The sequence below is a fragment of the Puma concolor genome, chromosome A2 (assembly GCF_028749965.1).
Source record: "Puma concolor isolate L17-30 chromosome A2, mPumCon1.1.hap2, whole genome shotgun sequence".
NCBI classification, from domain to species: domain Eukaryota; kingdom Metazoa; phylum Chordata; class Mammalia; order Carnivora; family Felidae; genus Puma; species Puma concolor.
Genome location: NC_141668.1, coordinates 86481575 through 86503878, shown reverse-complemented (window position 1 = coordinate 86503878; position 22304 = coordinate 86481575). Strand labels below are relative to the sequence as shown.

At 33.9% G+C, this 22304-nt stretch overlaps 2 pseudogenes; both read left to right on the top strand.

Annotated features, from left to right (window-relative positions):
• The first annotated feature begins 6528 nt into the window (after positions 1 to 6528).
• Positions 6529 to 20595, top strand: LOC112866855 (presenilin-associated rhomboid-like protein, mitochondrial pseudogene; annotated as a pseudogene).
• On the top strand, positions 20550 to 21173 carry LOC147583290 (presenilin-associated rhomboid-like protein, mitochondrial pseudogene; annotated as a pseudogene).
• Positions 21174 to 22304: the final 1131 nt, after the last annotated feature.

Here is a 22304-nt window from a genome sequence, read left to right as displayed (position 1 = left end):
GAGGGAGACACAGAATCGGAAACAGGCTCCAGGCTCCAAGCCATCAGCCCAGAGCCTGACGCGGGGCTCGAACTCCCGGACCGCGAGATCGTGACCTGGCTGAAGTCGGACGCTTAACCGACTGCGCCACCCAGGCGCCCCGAGCTTTTATTTTTTATGTAATCTTTTACTAGGTCATAATTTATTATTGCTTTAATATGCTCTTAAAATCTTACAAGGAATAAGCAATCTATTTAAATTATTTGCCACAGAGTCTGGCACAAAGTAAGGTTCAAGCAATATTAGGTATTATTATTTGCCCATAAATTCTCCTCTATTTCTATATTTCCTTTGTTTTATCTATAAATTTTTTAATGTTCATTTATTTATTTTTGAGAGGGGGAGAGAGAGAGAGAGAGAGAGAGAGAGAGAGAATGCGGGAGCAGAAAAAGTGTAGAGAGAGAGGGAGAGAGATAATCCCAAGTAGGCTTCACCACGCTGTCAGCATGGACCCATGACTGTGAGATCATAACCTGAGCCAAAATCAAGAGTCAGACCACATGAGCCATCCTGGTGCCCATTATATATACATTTTAAATCATATAGATTTTAATTTTTTTTAACGTTTATTTATTTCTGAGACAGAGAGAGACAGAGCATGAACAGGGGAGGGACAGAGAGAGAGGGAGACACAGAATCGGAAACAGGCTCCAGGCTCTGAGCTGTCAGCACAGAGCCCAACACGGGGCTCGAACTCACGGACCATGAGATCATGACCTGAGCCCAAGTCAGACGCTTAACCGACCAAGCCACCCAGGCGCCCCTAAATCATATAGATTTTAATTTAGCTTAACATGTAAGGACATCCAATTATTCTTTTTCCATTCCTTTCCCTACCCCCTTTCCCTTCCCCACCGTCCATCCCCTCCTTCCTTCTTCCCACCTTCCCTTCCTCCCTCCCTTCCTTCCTTCCTTCCTTCCTTCCTTCCTTCCTTCCTTCTTTCCTTGGCTGTCTGCTAATGTTGGCTTAATATTTTAACAACCTGTATTGACCATTCGTTCATTTCTCCCTTGATTTGAAATGCTCTGTTTATCATTTATGGATATACTTGATTCTCTTTCATTGATGGGCTCTTGCCACAGTGCCATATTAACTGTATACTCTCCCAAGACATTTCCTATTTTTCTCTTACTTTAATGTTCCTAGTACCATGGTCCATCTGGTGGTGCAACACAACACTTCTCACCACTCTGTCTCTAGTGCTGCTGGTATTTGTACTGTCAGTATGAGTATATTAAAAAAAAAAAAAAAGTATTTAAAAAAATTTTTTGAGTCAGCATGAGGAAATAGGGAGTAGAAAAAATAGAGGTACAACTCCTATCTGTCCCCATGCTGTGGCATAGGGGTTGACTATTTGACTTTAAATTCCTCACGTTCCCTAGGCCACATTCCCTAGGCCTCACATTCCCTAGGATCACGCAGTTGTATAAGTCATAGGCTTCTACTCCCTTTCTTAGGGCTACTACTTATCTTTTTAAGTAGTAATTTTGCAGAACATGCAAAATTCCAGAGTACATTTTTAAAATTCAGCACAATTAGTGATGCACTAAGGGATCATTCACTAGATGGTTGGGACATGATCTTTTGGTATCTTCAGTCCAAAATGTACTTCTGAGCTTCTCTCTTTTATGAATTTTTATGTGTATTTTAATTGAAAATTGGAAGAGGTTGAATCAGGTCTAGGTATATTGCCATCACATCCTTTCTAACTTTTAACTGTAACTTGAAAATTCCATTACTTGTTTGTAATGATAGAAATCAATGAGCTGTTAAGGTTTGCCTAAAGCTTCTTATCAAACTGGGCTTTAAGTTTTATTGGAATATAAATCTTTGACTCAATTTCCTCAGATATGGATACCTCTAATATGTTTATAACATGTATATTTAATACATATGTAACATATCATACATAGAATAAATACTTAAACCTTTATTGAATAAACTAGGAGCCATATTTCATTGGATTTTTTTAGATACTTTGCATATATGTGGAATGTTTTGTACATTTATTTCAATAAAGTCTCTTCCTTAATGTTATTTGCCAAATCAACAGATCCCTAGAGCAAGAATCCTGTTATTCCAAGGAACCAATATGCACGTGGGGCAAGATGAATAACATTTCATTTGCAATAATATGCTGAAGAGTATTCATAACAAACTTCACATCAGATTGCATAGCTGTGATTCCCCATTTAATAAGTTTTTATTACCAAATAAAATTATCTTAGGGTAAGGCACTAATTTATACATATGTAAATAGTGTGGTATCTTTTGAAAAGGTTTTCTCAACTGTTCCTTCAGTGTAGAGGTTTCTAATATCATTTCGTGTAATAAATTCTGAGTGACACTAAGGAGTGTGGATGGGAAAGAAGGAATACACAAGTACACCACAGATACTTTTCTTCCCTTCCTGTCTTGGTTTTGGAATCAGACTCAACACAGTTATTATCACAATGGATTTGTAATGCTAGTATACTTCATGGTTTTTGATTTTTTTCCTAAATATTTGCATAAAAAGCCATGGCTGTTATAAAGGACTTTATGTAATTCAGCCTGTTGATCATAACTTTTCCCTTTAATGTTTTGTATTTTTGATGTTTGAATTAGTTTTCCATGTTCAATTTAACTTGCGGCTCTACTAAAGCATATAATTAAAAAGAAACTTTTAACATTCTGAAATAGAGAAAATTTTCCTCATTTTAGTATAAGCCTATTTAACTACTTTCATTTTTTCTACATTCAAGACTTTTTAATGTTTCAAGAAATTATCATATTCAAAGTCACAGAGAATATTTGCCCTTGACTGTGTATGTGAATCTAACATCAGTTTAGAAATTTGAAGCCATGCGTATATATATTATGCTTCCATAATGTATGCATGGCAACTTTACTATATGTGGCAGATAAAGTTCAGAGATGTATTTACAGTGGCAGAAATGTGATACTGAGACTACAGTAGCAAACTGACCTTTGCCATTTTGCTGGTGAGGATTCTGACATCTACAGCAAGCATGCCCTCTTGAAAATGGGCAGGTTTTCCAATTTGGTTTTCTCTGTAGAATCTAACTAGGATTAATCAGATAAATGGGCAGAGACAGGTATCATCATTTTTTCAGAACAGAATTCAGGGTACTGTGGTTAAAACTGCAAGCAGTTTCATTTTGTTTGGTCATGCATACAATTTTTCTTCCTTTCTAACATCTCCTTTTCGAAGTCTTATCTTTCATAATTAAATTTATCTTTCATAATTAAATTTATGACCAAATTGGGACTGAGGATAGCTTTATTATAATTAATTATGTTGAAACAGCTTCATTTTCCTTTTTCTTTAACAAGACCTTTCTATAACACACATAAAATTCACAACGTTTGATTCCTTTGCTTTGAACTGGTAGTGATCTCATTGTATAGTTGCAAATATGGAGGGAAAACTTCTTTTTTTACTAAAATAAAAAATATCAATGAGATAATAAACTGAAAAGTAATTTTGGTTTCACATTTCTAATGCTTATTGGACATTTATTCCTAGGGGATGACCTCACCACTCAAATTCATTTTGTCTACTATCTCACTTTTCATCTTACTTCATCCCCTAGTAAACTTCAAGCTACTTAAGGGAAGAGACTGTACCTTATGTATCTTTTTATCCCTGGTGTCTAGCTGGTACATAGTAAGGGCTCAATGAATATTCTTGAATGAATAAACTTGCCTCTTCTCTTGGATTACTAACTTAAGTTTATCATACTGTCATTTTCTCAGACTTCAGAACTCTATATAACCTTTGATTCCTAAATTCAATCAGTTCTGAAATTGTATATATTCCAAATGAATGATATTTTTCAAATATAACTCTTTGCCCATACCCACTGCTATTTCACCAGTTCAAGATTTTATTGCTTCTCTTATCCTAATGGATTAGTTTTATGTCTTCCGCAATTTCAATCTCTCTTACTCTCAATATGTTCTAAACGCTACTGCAAGATACAATATTCCAAAAGTACAGAATACGCCATGTAACTTTGTTAGGTGGACATTTTTAAGCCTATTTAGTCTCTATAGAATAAAGTTCAACCCACTTCGCATTCAAAGATCTCTATAATGTGATCTCAATCTCCTGTAATCTCTAGGTCTTCTTAGTAAGGGACCTAGAGACTATTATTCTTCCCACCTCTCTGCAATTTGTATATGACTCATGTGGTTTGGGGAATCAGAGAATGACCTTCTTCAAGTTTAAATCTGACTTTGTTTTTTTTTTAACATTATTCAGGTTAATTTTATACCATCTGGTATTAGGTCCTGCCACATTAATTCTCATCTTCTGAAATACATGTACAAGAAGTCATTCATTAAAAAAAAAAAACAAAACAAAACAAAAAAAAAACAGGTTTTTTTTGCACTATGACTGCAAATTTTCTGTTTGATATAATCCCTGTTGCATTAGGCTCTCTTTAATTCACTGGGAAAACTGCAGTTTCACTATCAGTTAAAGTTGCTTTATAAAGTTGTTAAAAACGTGCAGGTTTACATGACTCAAATTTCTTAAATCGTCCTTCAATAATTTGAAACTCATTGCCTTCATCAGAGTCTCTCTCTCTTTTACCTTCTTCAGATCTTCAAAGATGTTCAAAACCTCTGCTAAAACAACAGTTCTTCAGGGAATCTTACATGGATTGTCTTTATGAATCCACTACACAAGATGTTTCTCTAATTCTTCAAATATATTATGTTGTCTTGAGAAACATGGTGAATCTTTATGGAAAAAACACTATGACAGTTTTCTTTTTTGCTTCTCACACATAGCAAAATAACATTAACACTAGATGTCCATGGGAGAGTTTATACCTTTTATATTGTTTATTATTTATTTATTTTTATTCTCTATATTTATTCCTGTAAATATTCTGTATCACTTCCAAATTTTCTTCTAAGCTTGAAGTTTTTTTTAGGTCTCATACATTTCTCTGTTTTTGAAAACTCAGAGACTTTTTCACCTTCTTGGAAGATGTTGTCACTCAATAGTGTGGGGAAGATGATACGATGATTCATTGTGTGTTAACCATTAAGACCATGAAAAGTGATCCTACCTAGGAATTAAAGTAGTCACAACTGCTTCTCTGTATATGCAACTTCATTATAGCAGGACTTTCAATTCAGCTTTCAAATTCTGAGTAAAATTTTGCAAGTTATTATAGTAAATATTTAGGTAGTGATAGTAAATATTAGGTAGATAGGTCAGAGAGCGAGTAATTTCAAGCTACACATCTTCACCATTTAGTCATCATACTCTTTTTTTTAATTAAAAAAATTTTTTTTTAGGTATCATACTCTTAACTGTCTCTTCTACTTGAAATCTCTGTCCCAATAGTCTCCTTCCCATTGTGTTTCATAAGAACAAAATCCACTTAATTTTATGGTCATGTGCCATTGGCTATATTGAATATCTTTGTTTCCTCCTAGCTGGAAGAGAATACTTTTATTTGAATTGTCCTAGCTTATTAATTAAGTAAGTAAGTAAATATTATATGGTATTTGCTAATCATGACCAACTTCAGGCTACCAACATGTCGTTGAACAGAATGGTAAAAACATACACACACAATTCATCTCTGTGGAAACAATGCAGTTCAGCAAATGCTACAAATCAAGGCAGCCTTTTCCCCCATAAAGCCAGTTTACAAGCAAACCTAAGTTCAAATTTTATATATATATATATATATATATATATATATATATATATATATGCATATATATATATAGTTGTTTAGTATGATAGATAGTGATACCTACCAAAGAGAACAGGAAAACAGGAAAGAGGGAGGAAATACAAAGTGGCAAAATTGAATTTTAAATGTGGCCATAAGGGAAGACCTTCTTGAGTAGGATAACAGCCTACAGAGTGAGGGAAAAGGTGGTGGAGATCATTCCAGACAAGGTATTTGTAAGAAGCCTGTGAAATGGTAGTATGACGGCTGTGTTGGAGAAATAGTGAGAAAGAAAGACATAGTTGGAGCAGAGAGGAAGCAATGAGAAGGTTGAAGATAAGGTAACAGATTTAAGGTGGGGGGGGGGACTTAATGGGCCATAGTAGAGCTTTAAAGGCTATAATAGTAACTTTTATTTACTCTGAATGACTAGGGCAGCCATTGCACCATTTTTTTTTTTAAACAGAGGATTGACATTCACTAAGTACTTGTGAGAAATGGATTGACATGAGGCAAAAGCTAGGAGAACAGTAAGTAGGGTGTGCATTCAGGCGAGATATCATGGTGGCTGGGACCAAACTGACAGAAGTGCAAATATAAGAATTGGTCTGTTTTCATATTTTATATATATTTTAAATTTTTTATATATTTTGAAGATAGATTTTGGCAGGATTTTTCAATGGATTGTCTGTGAGGTGGGGAAAAAGAGAGTGATAAACTATAGCTCCAAATGTTTGGGAATGAGCAAATGGAAGAATGAAATGGAAAAGGTTTTAAGAATAACATATGTTGTGGAAAGGTGGATATCAGGCATGTTGGGAGCTCAAATTTGGACATGTCAAGCATCATATACAAAAACCTGGTTGGAGTGAGTTGAAGAAAGAATTGGAAATGAAAAATTCTGAAAAGGTGAGCAAAAAAATACAGAGGTAGCTATAGGAGGAAGCTGGAACAATTGAGGGTACTATTCTAGGACAGGAGAAATAATAGCATATTTGCACACTGATGAGAATGATCCAATAGAAAGGAAAAATTGACGTTACTAGATGATTAGGAGATAATTCCTCAAGAGATACCCTCTGATAGATGAGAAGGGATGGAGACTTGGGGGAAATGGAGAGACTGGCCACAGCTAAGGGCTGGGAGGGTTCATTGATAATAACAGGAGGAAAGGCAAAATATGTGGGCATTGATTCTCATGGATGAATAGATACAGTGGTGAGGACTTGAGGACATTTTCTTCCCACTATTTCATTTTTCTCTTGTAAATAGAAACCATATTAATGCGCTGAGAATAAGGATGGGGAATAGTTTTCAAGGGAGGAAGTGAAGATATGAAATAGTCATCTTGAAGTGTGGAAGCCTACATGGTCGAGGAACAGTACTATACTTATGGGCAACAGTGAGAAACCTCTTGATTTAATGGTCATAAATTTGAAGGGAGGCTAGTCAGTGAGAGTTTGTGTTTTCACCTGTCCTATCTAGTTGTGTGGGTGCAAATAGAGAGCAGGTGGATATAGTAATATTGGGAGAAAATTTCCTTTGTGAATATTGCAGCATTTGAAGTTTACTCTTAGAGCAATAACTGTGGAAGGGCTTTTCAAGAGGATGTATAGTACATTTAGAGTTGGATATGATATATAGAGTCTTCCTAAAGAAAACTATGAATGTTTTGATCATGAGAAAAAGTAATTGTGCTGATCATGGGAGCTTTTTACAAGCAATGGCCATTTTATCCCTGAAGTGTTGTAAGCAGTTTATTCCTCCTTCTGCTTTTGGATTTGGACAGATATTGTTTTCTCTTTGGTTGGCTTTATCTCAGTTCATTACTTTCAGTTTACATTTTATAAAACCAGAAAGTGGTTTAATACAGTGTTATGTATTTCTATGGTGCTACAATTCAGTGGCAGTATTTTGTTCATGTAGCTCCATGTTATATCCCGTTGAGATATGGGCTTAATCCAAAAAAAATTGTTTGCTCAAGACTGTGACTTCAAGTCTTCTCATTTGCTACTACTCAATAAAAAGTTCCTATTTCATTTAAAGAAATAATATGTATTAAAATACAAAATAGGCCAATAAATAAACATTTAGTGTAATCACAAATGGTTTTGAAGCCACAGATTTTAGCTTATCAAGGAGTTATAATGTCATATTATTTAAAATTCAGAAGTAACACTGCAAATTTGCACAATTAACATGCGCATTTGAACTAGGCAATATTTCAGACAGATCGCCACAAATAGGACAACCCAACTATCCAGTTATTTTTCTTATCTCACAGAGATAGGCTTAAACCAGTGTGATCTCAGCTGATCTATTTTATCTTTTTTAATAGAATTCACTATTTAGTAAGTGATGGGCTTTACTTTCTGTAGTGATTATTTACCGTCATTACTCAGAAGGATACTTAATTACTCAAAGAGGCTGAAAATGCTCTGCTTTTATTTTTCTATGTATTTATGCAACATTTGTTTAGAACACGCAATATTCAAATATCAGTGGTGTGGGACATCAAAATCAGACTGCTTTCAAAATATGGTAAAAATTTGTTAGAGAAATACTATCACAGAAACAACCCAAGGGAGTAAACCAAGGGAGTGGAATGCTGAATGTGGAAGAGGTTCAGAACTGGAATGCTGGTGTTGAGTGAGCATGGTTGTTTGTTTAAAATTACATCACAGAAGCATGTTTATAGTACAAGGGCTTATTCCAAGCTCACTAGATTTCCTCCCTATATCTTGTCTCAATGTCATACATTTGTTATCAGTTGCTAATTAGACCAGTTTGGATCCCATGTAATTTAATTTCCACAAACTCTAAACACGTGAAATAGCCCTAGGAGAAAAACTGTAATTAATTTGAAGGTGACTACCCTGAATCTACATGTATTGACACACATGAATTGAAATATTCTCAATAAATTGGGATCTCTGGAAATTGAAATCTTTTCTGAGTATTATTTAATTAAGCATTATCCTTCAGACTGATTGTGTTGTTTTTGCCCTCTCTTGTTCTAGTCTACTACCTGATGCAAAAGTGATTGTTCTTAAATTCCAATCTGATCTTGTTACTCCCAACTCAAAATTCTGCACTGATTTCCCAAGAAAAGTTCCAAATGTGTTAGGCTAATTTCAAAGAACCCTTAAAATAGAAACATTCTTAACCTTTCTAGCTTCATTTCTTATGCAGTTTTCAAGTAATTCATGCTTTCTTCCATCTCTGGCCCTTTACATATGGTACCATCACTCCATCATTCTATGGTAGAATATTTTTGTTATGTCGTATCTCACCACCATTATCACTACCACTAGTAACACACACACACACACACACACACACACACACACACACACAAAATACACACACACACACCCCCCATCAGAATAACTTCTTATTTTCATTAATAATTTAACATCTCTCAGAAACCTTTCTTGACCTGTCAGTTTAGTTTGGCTCCATACTCCAAATATTTTCCCATTGTACTCTGTTCATCCATTTTTTTCACTGCATTGGAAATTCACTTTTATGCACCTCTTTCCCTTACTAGATTTCCATTTAGTGATTCTTGTGATGAATATCATGACTAATTTTATGTGTCAACTTGCCTAGGCCAAGGTGCCCAGACATTTGGCAAAAATTATTCTGCATGTTTCTGTGGAGATATGTTTTGGATGAGATTAACATTTAAATTGTTGGACTTCAAGTAAGGCAGATAACGTGGGTGGGTCTTCTCCAATCAGAAGAAAGCCTTAATAGAATAAAGACTATCTTCCTCTGAGCAAGAAGGAATTTTTCCAGTAGAATTCTTTTGGATTTTAATGGCAGTCCCTCCCTGAGTCTCTAGCCTGACAACTGACCCCACAAATTTTGGATTTACTAACTTTCCACAATCATGTAAGCCAATTCCTGAAAATCTCTCTCTCAGCACGCACACACACACACACACACACACACACACATCCTGTTGGTTCTGTTTCTCTAGATGAACCATGAGTAACACAATCAGTAGTATGCTTTCTTCCTTTTTGTATTTTCATTTGCATAATACCTAGAACCAAGTAGGCATTCAATACTGGTTGAGTAGAAGAATGATTATTTTGTCTAATACATTGTAGACACTATATAATGACAAATTTAAAAAGAAATCAGCGGGGCGCCTGGGTGGCGCAGTCGGTTAAGCGTCCGACTTCAGCCAGGTCACGATCTCGCGGTCCGGGAGTTCGAGCCCCGCATCGGGCTCTGGGCTGATGGCTCAGAGCCTGGAGCCTGTTTCACATTCTGTGTCTCCCTCTCTCTCTGCCCCTCCCCCGTTCATGCTCTGTCTCTCTCTGTCCCAAAAATAAAATAAACGTTGAAAAAAAAAAAAATTAAAAAAAAAAAAAAAAAAAAGAAATGAGGCACAGATATTCCTTCATATGGATGATAAAACATACATAACTGTTAGTAATATGACATAGAAGAAAGTGTTACAAGGAGAGATTTGTAATACAACATTGGCAGTGGTCAAGAGTGTGAATATGCTTAGAGAAAGACTGCCCCTATAGGATCTTAGAGCACTTTTATAGCAGAGGTCAAGAGGAAGCTGATGTGCTTAGAGCAGAATTATTCCTTTGAAGATCTCCATTTCTGGATATCTCCAGAATGCCTGCAGAGCTTAAGTAACATTTTTTTCTTCTGCAGCCATTATTCCTCCATCAGCAAAATCAAATGTAAGCCTCAGAATTCTATGTACCTGAGAAAACCCTACTGTTTCTGTCACCCCAACACTCACAGCCTTAACAAAACTATCTTCCTTAGGACCGTTGGAATTATTTCCTCATATTCTTGTCCATTCTCATTTTACCACCCACAAATAGCTAAGACTCTTATTATCCTTTATTCTGTAGGCTTTAATCTCCATTTAGCTTTTAAACTTTGTTTTTTCTCCATCTCCTATTCCCTCCTTGCCTCCAAAATCTTCCATTGATTCCTCTCTCCTATTTTAAACTTGCCCCCCCGAATGTCCCTTAATCTTCTTGATGCAGGGAAAACTTACTTCTTTCTAGTGTTTCTTTTCCCTGAGTCATTTGTTTAAATGAAAGATTTTATTGGCATCACACCCTTATTTACACCATGACAGTTTCCTTGCTTTTAGAAAGCTAAACTTTAAGCTAAGATTCCATACAATAATTTTTAAAATACCAGCACTCACTTTAAAGTGACAATTTGTGTATTATTCAGGATAGGCTAGAATGTGCTGCAGTAACAAACAATGCCCAAATATTAGTGGCTTAATATAACAAAGATTTATATCTTTTGCACTCTACATGATACTTGAAGGTTAAATGAAGGTTCTGCTCTATGATATCCTTACTCAGGAATACAGAATAATGGAAAATTCACCATCCATAATGTCATTAGTTACTAAGGAAGTCAAAGGAAACAGGGTAGATCATATGCTGGCACTTAACTCTTTCTCCATGGTAGTAACTCACAACAATTCCATACACATTTCATTGACCAGAGCAAGTCACAAAGCCACATCTAATTTCATGGAAACTAGGAAATGAAATCCTACCATGGATCAGAAGGAGGGGAACCAGAAATGTCTCTGAAAAGCACCAATATTTCCTACAGCTCTTAAAGCAGGGTAGATAATATCATGGCATACAAGATGATAGCTAACTATACTTTAAATTAATTTTTTAAACCATACTTTAAATTTAACCTTAACATTACCTGGGATCCCATTTGGAAAATATTATGATGATGAATTCTATTCTAAAAATAATTCATAAACCACATAAATAAAACCATATATTCAGCATATAATATGTATTTAAAAAGCCATTTCTTTGTTTCAATTTCCATATGTAGATATAAATCTCAAATATTTATATGCTGAATTTATTTCTACGTAAATACAACCTAGAAGATCCTGAAACATATATTAAACAGTTTTGCATAGTTTTATTTTTTGTTAATACATTTTTTAAGTCAATGAATACAAGTAATCGATTTCTAATTATATGTGAAAGAAAAGGAACGTCATGTTCTTGAATATAAACTTTCAAAATGAGTTTATCAAAATATAAATAGATATTAAATCAGGGACTGCATTTTTATCTGAACATAAGTAAATACAATAACCTTAAACTGATGAATCCAAATATTTACTTAACTTTTATTCAATTTATGTTCTTCCCAAAAATAAACTAGAGAGAATATGTACTTTAAGTTTGTTCTTAAAGCCTGCTTATATAACCATTATTCATATAATGTCACAGGCTGAACACAAATTCACTAAGAGATCACTAAGTCTTTTTATTCCAAGATAAGAATATTATACATTATGAATATTATTCAAGTTTATAGTGGCTCTCATCTGTTTTGGGCCTGATTATCAGAAATGTAAGAGAGACATGGGCTTGTTCAATTCTGTCTTTGCTCATTAACCCTATAAAAATATGCATTCATTCTACAACTATGTTCTTCTCAGGACTCTATAGTTGGTGTTGAAGGAGTCAACAAATTAAGGAAATGTAAATAAGTAAATTATATAGCATATTAGAAGGTAATATGCACTATGGAGACAAATGAATTAAGGAGTGGGAGTCAGGCAAGCCAACTGGAAGTGCCATATTGAATGGAGGGTCTGAAATCTCAGTAGGTCATTGATGCAGCTCTCCAATTGTTATGTTCTTTCCACTTCAACATACATTGTGTCTATTTTAGTCATTATGAAAATTTCATTTTTGAGTTGGCTTGTTTCACCACAAAGTCTTACTAAAATAAAAGGGAACTTTCTCATAAAAGAAAAGAAAGAATAGCATTAAAATAGGTTACTCAACAAAAACTATTTATAGTAAATTTATATAGTAAGCTGCTAGTGTAGTTTTAGTTGCTAAATGACTATGCTGAGTCTTATAATCTTTTATTTGGTAAAATGTTAATAATAATTTTTCTTAGGGGAAGAATATAGTAAAATTTTACTTGATTTATAAAATACTTGATAATGCGGTAGAGATTGGACTTATGCTATATTATAAGTGGGGACACCTTTAAATAATTTGAGTAGTTTTTAGGTACTCACTACTGGTTTTATATTCTCCTTTTATATCTGTGTTAAGCTCCTTTTTCAATTTCCTTCTCAACAGTATGATTGTGAATACAGTTTGAGCACATAGTATTTAAATATATAAAGTTGAGGTATCATCATATACCACAGATCACAGACAAATTTAAATTTGGCCTTTAGGAAAATATAATTAGAGAATAAATTTCCCAAAATTATTTTTAATAAGAACTCTATCCTTGCTCTCTCTCTCTCTGTCCCTCTCCCTCTGCCTCTCTGTGTCTTCAAAAAAAATTTTTTTAAGCTTTGGCTCTCTGACTCCATCAGCAACCATTTTTACAATTTTTATTTTTTTACAGTAAAGTTTTCTTGTAAGCTTCAGAAATGACAACTATTAAATTATAACTCTTTAATTTAATCTACCCTTTGCTCTTTCCTTAAAATGTATCTTCATTGATGAGTCACATTCTCTTATTCCTTTCAACCTATGAATCATTACATCATTTCTGTGGTATAATTACCTGTGCTGCCTTCATTTAGTTACTGGAAGAGGCATTATATAAAGTTAGTGAATTTCTCTTGGAAATGATAACTTGGATTATGTCCATTTAATAATACAACTTCTTGGATATTTTCTCTTATTATATTATTACATCAAAAGAGAATGCATCGACTATTTTAAACCATTATCCAAACTAACCATAATTATAATTGCTTTTATTTACCACAGCATTTTTGGCTGAGCATTCACAAAGACTTCAGAATTAGATTTTAAACACCATACACAGACAAAGTAATACAGCAATAGTATTGAGAACAAATATATTTTCTTGGGTTGGATTAATCTTTTGTTTTGTTTTGTTTTGTTTTGTTTTTTAATTGGGTGCTCAAGGAAACTGGATAATAATCATTGGCATAAGTTGTGGTTTGATAAAACATCTAGCATACTTTTTATTTTTTTTATTATTTTTTAATGTTGATTTTTGATAGAGAGGGACAGAGTGTGAGCAGCGGAGGGGCAGAGAGAGAGAAAGGGAAACACAGAATTCAAAGCAGCCACCAGGCTCTGAGCTGTCAGCACAGAGCCCAACGCAGGGCTCAAACTCACAAACTGCAAGATCATGACCTGAACTGCAGTCAGATGCTTAACCGACTGAGGCACCCAGGTGACCCTTTCTAGTGTACTTTTAGCTTCAATTTAGATTAAGATGAAAAAAATGGAGACAATATAAAAAAAATTCATTCTGAATCCTTCCAGAGAGATTATATCCTTGATTGTAGGTTTAGCTAACTAAGAAGTCTATTGTGTCCTAGTATTATGTCCTTGTATCTTCTTACAGTGTAGTCTAATTAGATTTGTTTCATGAATTATTTCTTGGTTAATAGAAAATTAATTGAAGCAGAAATATATTGCCTTTTGTTAACATGACATTGTTTTCATTTCTTATAAATGCAAGCACACAGGCTTTCAATGAACTTGGCTTTGAAAATCATTATTACAAATTTGGAAACAGTATTCTTAAATTAAGATGTGATAATGTGATAAATTACTTTGTCTTCCTTATTGAAAAATATTTGGACATTGAATCTGGCATTCTAAATGATAGGATAAAAACTGGATATGTTTGAAGGAAAAATCAAATCTTTCCTTCAGTTGTAATGATGTCTGCATTGTGATATTGTGATCTGGAACACAGGATTGGGAATCAAAGTCTTCCACGGTTAACATTCTTTTTGATCACTCAATTGTAAGGGAACTTGGGTAATGTATTTAATTTGTGGTACCTCAGTTTCCATATCTATAAAATGGTAATAATAGCTATTAAATAACAAAATTCAGCTGAGTAAATTTGAAAATGTAATTGGCTATGTTTAGCCATTGGTGAATCAATTGCAATAGAAATAGAAAAGAACTTCCACTGAGTTCTAGAAAAGGAAAGACTTTGAAAGGTGGAAAGAGGATGGAAAACGGAACTTCTTAGCAAACAATGCATTGTTTCAGGCAAGGTCACTTTCCCCTTAGAGAATGGAAGGGGCCTAAAGGTCAAACTTTCTCCTTAGTGTTACCCAGGTAATGCCATGTTGACTGGATAAAGGTTACATTCCTAAGGGGTAGAAACTGCAGTTAGGTTAAGTATTAAGGTTTGCTAATGTGGTGTTTAGCACAAATGACTCCAATTTGGGATTGCGGTCTTCTTTTTAACATAGTAGGCTAGTAGACATCAGGTTTTAGCTTGATTTTGAATGTAAGAGACTAGGAACAAAAAAGGACAATGCTTTGTCAAGAAAGTGCTTCCCAGGGGTGCCTGGGTGGTTCAGTCAGTTGAGCATCCAACTTCAGCTCAGGTCATGATCTCATGGTTTGTGAGTTCAAGCCGCACATCAGGCTCAGAGCCTGGAGCCTGCTTTGGATTCTGTGTCTCCCTCTCTTTCTGTCTGTTCCCCACTTACACTCTGTCTTTCACTCTCTCTCAAAAATAAATAAACATTAAAAAAAAGTAAAAAAAATAAAAATAAAGTGTTTCCCAAATTAGAGAAAAAAGACTGAGAGTTAAGTGGACATTCATTTGAAAAAGCTAGCAAATGAACAATGAAATAAGCCTGTAAATTAAAAGGAAGAGTTAATATTGATAAAATCAGAAATCAAGCAGAAAAATGCAATAACAATAGAAAACAAAAATCAAGACTTCATTAACAACGCCAATAAAGTGACAAAAGATTTTTTGCACTTTTGCATTAAAAATTAAATGTAAAAAGAGCAATAACTGCAGATAGGAATTAGCGCTGTAAAATAATTCTAGTTCATATTTATATTAACATTTTAGAAAGCTGGATGAAGTAGATACGATAGGAAAAATCTGAATATTGAACCCAACATAAGAAGATAACATATTAGTATTAATTATGGTAGAATTATTTTACTTTTTCTTTTCAAATTTTTATTTAAATTCTGTTAAGTTCACATGCTATATGGAATATTGGTTTCAAGAGCAGAATTCAATGATTCATCATTTACATGCAACATCCAGTGCTCACCATAATAATACCTATCCATCTAGCCCATCTCCTTCCATCAACTCTCAATTTGTTCTCTATCTTTAAGAGTTTCTTATGGTTTGTTACTCTCTCTCTCTCTCTTTTCTTTTCTCCCCCTCCCCAAGTTCATCTGTTTTGATTCTTAAATTTTACATGTAAGTGAAATCATATATTCGTCTTTCTCTGACTGACTTATTTTGCTTAGCATAATACAGTCTACCTTCATCCACATAATCGATAATCGCAAATGGCAAGATTTCATTCTTACTGATGGCTGACTAATATTCCATTATATATATATAGTGCAATTGCTGGATGGTAGGGTAGTTCTATTTTTAGCTTTTTGAGGAACCTCCATACTGTTCTCCAGGGTGACTGCATCAGTTTGTATTCCCTCACAGTGGAAGAGGGTTCCCCTTTCTCCACATCCTCGCCAATACCTGTTTCTTGTGCTGTTAATTTTAGCCATTTTGACATTTTGTGAGGTGGTGTCTCATTGTGGTTTTGATTTGTATTTCCCTAATGAGGAGTGATGTTGAGCATCTTTTCATGTCAGCCATCTGGATGTCTTCTTTGGAAAAGTGTTCTCTATCCTTAGGAGTCTCTTAAATGGATTTCTTAGATGGATTATTTGTTTTTTGGGGTGTTCAGTCTGATAAATTATTTGTAGATTTTGGATACTACCCCTTTATCCAATATGCTATTTGCAACTACCTTCTCCTATTCCATTGGTTGCCTTTTAGTTTTGTTGATTATTTTCTTCACTATTCAGAAGCTTTTTACCTTGATGAAGTCCTAGTAGTTCATGTTTGCTTTTGTTTCCCTTGCCTCTGGAGACTTGTCAAGTAAGAAGTTGTGACCGAGGTCAAAGAGGTTGCTGCCTGTATTCTTCTCTGGGATTTTGACAGTTTCCTGTCTCATATTTAGGTCTTTCATCCATTTGGAATTTATTTTTGTGTGTGATGTAAGAAAGTGGTCCAGGTTCATTTTTTTGCATGTTACTGTCCAGTTTAAGTATGGTGGAATTATTTTAAATTAACAACACACACATATCTAAAAAAACACACATGCCTCTTAATATCACAAAGAAATAATTATGAAATTTAAATCAGTTCATAATATTTGAGAAATCAATAATTTCCCAATGAATTTAAGATTAGTATAAATTTGATATAAAAAGGAATTAAAGACAATTAAATTTAGCAATTTATTTGAAAAATAGCATGGCCAGTAGATGTTATTTAAAAATATTAATATTAATTTTTATCATATTAACCAAGAAAAAATTACATTACTCTATAAATTACTGTATAGAAAGTATTTGATAAAATAAAAATCTAATCCTGATAAAATTTATAAGGAACTAGGGCTAGAATGAATGTTGTTAACCTTCCAAAAACTTATAGACAATGTTATATTTAAGAATATAAATTTGGAAAGTTTTATCAAAATCAAGAATAAGATCCAAGCAATCAAATAAGAAAAACCAATGTGATGTGTAAGATATTGGAAAGGAAATGACAAAAGACATTATTCACAATTAATATGATTGTCTACCAAAGGGGAGCCTGGGTGGCTCTGTTGGTTAAGCGTCCGCCTTCGGCTCAGGTCATGATCTCACAGTTCGTGAATTAGAGCCTCACATTCAGCTCTGTGCTGATGGTTTGGAGACTGGAGCCTGCTTCAGATTCTGTGATTCCCTCTCTCTCTGCCCCTTCCCCTCTCACACTCTGTCTCTGTCTCTCTCAAAAATAAGTTTAAAAAATTAAAAACAATTTTTAAAAATATGGTTGTCTACCAAAAATATATGTAAGGTTCTATTTAAAAGTTATATGTACTCTTAAGAGAGTTTTTTAAGATGAATGGATATGAATTTAAAATTACTGAAAATATAGATCCCTTTACTTCAGTGAAAGCCAATTAGAAAATTTAATTTAAAAAGATATCCTTCAAAATACTCAATAAGACAGTGAAATTTGTTATAAATGCTTCAAACAATGTTCAAGATTTCCCCAAAACTGAAGATGTCCTGAAAGATCTGAATAACTATATATTGGCCCCATTCACAAATAAGAACACTCAATATTGTAAAGATATAAATTCTCTTCACATTTTAAATTCAGTTCAATATTAGTTTAAGTCACACTAAGATTTCTAAATTGACAATTTAATTTCACAGTTCAAATGGAAGGGGAAAATGCAAAAGAATAAATATGACATCTTGTAAAAAAAAAAAAGAACAATGAGGAATGTCTTGCTCTATGAGATCAATACATTCTCCAAAGCTTTATTAGAGAATAAATAAACAAAGAAGAGTAGAGCTCAAAACAAATTCATGTATAATGGAAATCGCATATAATGCATATTGTATGTGAAATGAGTCAGGAAAGGTAGATTACTCAATAAATAGCTGAATTTCATTACTTGATATTTATATGAAAAAGAGCAAAACTAATAATGCAACAAACTAAATGATAATTTGCAAATTAATCTAACATTTTATTAAAAAAATACCATGACCAAATAGGCCTTACTTTAAGAAAATAAGGATAGTGGAAATCCTTAATAATTAATCCTTCACATTAACAACACTAAAATCACATTATCATATAAGTTTGTTTATTACTTTATAGAAGTAACTGGATAATACAGGCCCCAGCGAACAGAAAATACACATAATAAATGAATAAATATATTAATTAAATGTTTAAAGTAACATTTTCAAACCATAAAATTATTAGATTAAAACACAGTAAAGTGTCATAAATTTGTGTTTCTCCTACAAATTTAGTACCATATACTTTTTCTTTGCCTTTGCGATAGGAGAGAACAATATCAGATTTTAATCATCCAGTTCTTAAACCAGCTTCTACAAATGTCACATGTTATTGGGACACAATGCTGGCAGTATTTTTTAATCCCTTTTGTTCCTGCTAATAGAAAGTGAAAACTATACACTAATCACTTTAGCTATATTGATGCATAAGAAATAATCAGAATTTTATGCAATCATTCTGAGAGTAGTATGAATGACTATTACCTCCCCTTTCCAAAAAACATTTTTCCAATTTAATATCTATTAAAAATGACAGATAGAAGAATTGTGAATAATGAATTTTAAAAACAATACTTTGAATGGGAACATGAAAGATCAGCATAAAGTACCTCAAATTCAGAATAGAGTTAATATATTTGGGTTCAACTCTTGGAGATGCAGTTGTGTATGTATGACATTAGACCAGATGTCTAATCAGGTTTATATATGGTTATATATGATGTTTATATGGCTACCTATCTAGTGTTAGCATCTCCTTCCTAGATGTAAAAATGTTTGTTTATATAATTGTAGCACTGGCCAAGAGAATCTTATGTAAATTAAAGAATAAGCAAGCCACTATGAATATTTAGCCAGCAAAATTATATTTGTTCTAATGTCTGAAACTTTTGTTTTTCAAGGTTCTGTTTTTGTGGAGTTAATTTATCTACTTCCAGAATTCTAGTTGCCAGAAGTCTAAGACATTTCTTTGTGGAACATAGATATATAAAGTTTCTAATCTGAGACTACAAGCATGAAAAAGATTAATATTCCTCTAAAGATTTCCAATTAACTAAGCAACATAATTCACATACAGTCCACTGTTAACTTGTGAATTATTAAATATCATATTTAGGGTAATTTGAAAAAGATGAAAATTATTTTTGTCATGTTTATGGTATCTGAGAAAAATTATCGTATCTCAAATAAGATGAATTGGACTCAACTGGTTTAACCAATTTAATCAGGAGTTCTAAATAAATTTAAAAACAAGACTAGCTAATTGAATGAAAAGAATGATGTCATGTCCAGTTCCCTGTTCATGAATAAAGTTTTAGCCTTGAACTTCTTCTTTGATATATTTGTGACAAAGAACACTCAGCCCAAAAACAAACAAACAAAAAAGACTAGGTAACATTACATGATCTTTCATCTGAACATTGAATTTTATTTTCATACTCTAATAGATATATGCAGGTGATAGAACCATCACCACCATAATTTGATCTATTAAAAATAAATTGAAAAATGTGAAAATATTTGTAACATATTACAAAGTATTATTATCAATATTAAAAAGCTTTTACTAATAAGTGAAATATGCAGTAAAAGTTTAGATATAGGAGGCTGGGTGCAGAGAGGCTGGGGCTGTGGCCAGGCGTGGCTCTGCTGGCAGGCGGCCGCAGCTGCAAGGAGCTCAGTGTGGCCCCAGCCCCGCCATGACTGCTTGGACACAGGTTTAACTTTTTTATTCAGCAAAAATGTGGATTCAGAAAAGCACCCAGGAAGGTTGAACCTAGAAGATCACCGGAACAAGTGGTGAAACATGCAAGAGAAGTGCTTTGATTCCTCCTGTAGAAGAAACAGTCTTTTATCCTTCTCCCTGTCCTATAAGGACCCTTGTAAAGCCCTTGTTTTTCACTGTTGGGTTTACACGGTGTGCATTTGGATCAGCTGTCATTTGGCCATATGAATCACTGAAATCCAGGGTCCAGAGTTATTTTGATGGTATAAAATCTGGTTGGTTGGACAGCATAAGACCACAAAAGGAAGGAGACTTCAGGAAGGAGATTAACAAGTGCTGGAATAACCTAAGTGATGACCAGCAGACTGTGACAGGTTTGTGTTAGCTTACACGTTTTAGTCATTCAAGGGAAGAGAAATCAAACCAAAAGGTATCATAGCTGCAAATGTTTTGTATTCCGTTTATGGAGAGTACCTTCTCTACAGCAGACAGTGATCAGATATTTCACATCCAACTCAGCCTCAAGGGTCCTTTGTTCTCCAATGTTGCTGTCAATATTCAGTCATTTCTCCTTGTTTCACATGGCAGCAAATATGTATGTTTTGTGGAGCTTCTCCTCCAGCATAGTGAACATTCTGGGTCAAGAACAGTCCATGGCAGTGTACTTATCTGCAGGCGTTATTTCCAATTTCGTCAGTTATGTGTGTAAATTCGCCACAGGAAGATATGGACCATCACTCGGTGCATCAGGCGCTATCATGACTGTCCTTGGTACTGTGTACACAAAGATCCCAGAAGGGAGGCTCGCCATTATCTTCCTTCTAATGTTCACATTCACAGCAGGGAATGCCCTAAAAGCCATTATTACCATGGACAGAGCAGAAATGATCCTGGGAGGGAAATTTTTTGATCATGCAGCACATCTTGGGGGAGCTGTCTTTGGAATATGGTATATTACTTATGGTCATGAACTCACGTGGAAGAACAGGGAGCCTCTAGTGAAAATTTGGCATGAAATGAGGACTAACGGCCCCAAGAAAAGAGGTGGCTCCAAGTAAATCTGGGGTTGGATGATGCTGGTGCGTGTGGCCTATGCTGCCTGGAGATCCCCAGGAATACATTGGCCCTGGAGTGACCACATCTTTGCTCCCTGACTGGAAGACACCCAGCATCTAGCTTTCCTAGTATTTTAAACTGTCCTTAGTACATGTCTTACTAGAAAGTGAATTATGACAAAGTCGTGAAGTAAAGGTTTATATCTCTACTTGGTAAAAATAAACAAACAAACAAACAAACAAACAAACAATAAATAAATATCGCAAATAATAAAGAAAAAAGATTAAATAAATGTACAACATCATTTTTCCTAATAAATTTGTATATATTTAAAAAATGGTAATCCGGGATTTTTGCAAGTATGGGAGATAAATTGCTGGTGGTGGATAATTCAGCAAATCATTTCTAAAGATTTTGAGTCATGCGGGTATGTATCTAAAATCCAATTTTAATTTGCTGTATTTACTCAAAGGGAATAATTAGGAATATGCCCAAAAAAGGTCTTTTAAAAAATGTGCTTAAAAGGGTAGATCTTATTTACATTTTATTTTTTCTTTCTGTGTTCAGAAGATGGGTATTCGCTGCATTTTTGTCTCTGTTTAATTTTAAACATTGAAACTACAGGATTTTAAAAAGCTGAGCATATGTTCATCATTATGAAATTCTTGTGAGATCATTTATTATGAAACAGTTTTCCTGTGTAGTGACATAGTGGAAGGAATGTGTATTTCTCCTTGCTCTAAAATCATCACAAAGACTTCAGTGGGGGTCTGTTTTGAGTTCATTGCTGTAGAAGTTTTTGTTAATATTTTATAAGCTTATTGAAAGCAAATAGAAACCATTAAAACCATCAAAAACTGTTTATTTGTTTTTAAGATTTAAGTCAATGTTCAATTCACATAGAAAAAGTAGCATTTCTGTTTCAGTAAGGAACATTTAAAATGTATCATGTTAATTCCTTGTTTTAGCCAATGAAAAAATACGTAAGATCATTAAATAGAATTTTCACTACTTAAACTTAGTATTAATAATGCCTACTTTGGAGAAAACAATATCTATGCCACTCACATTACAGTTTTTTTAAAATTTTTTATAACATTTGTTTATTTTAAGAGAAACAAGGAGAGCATGAG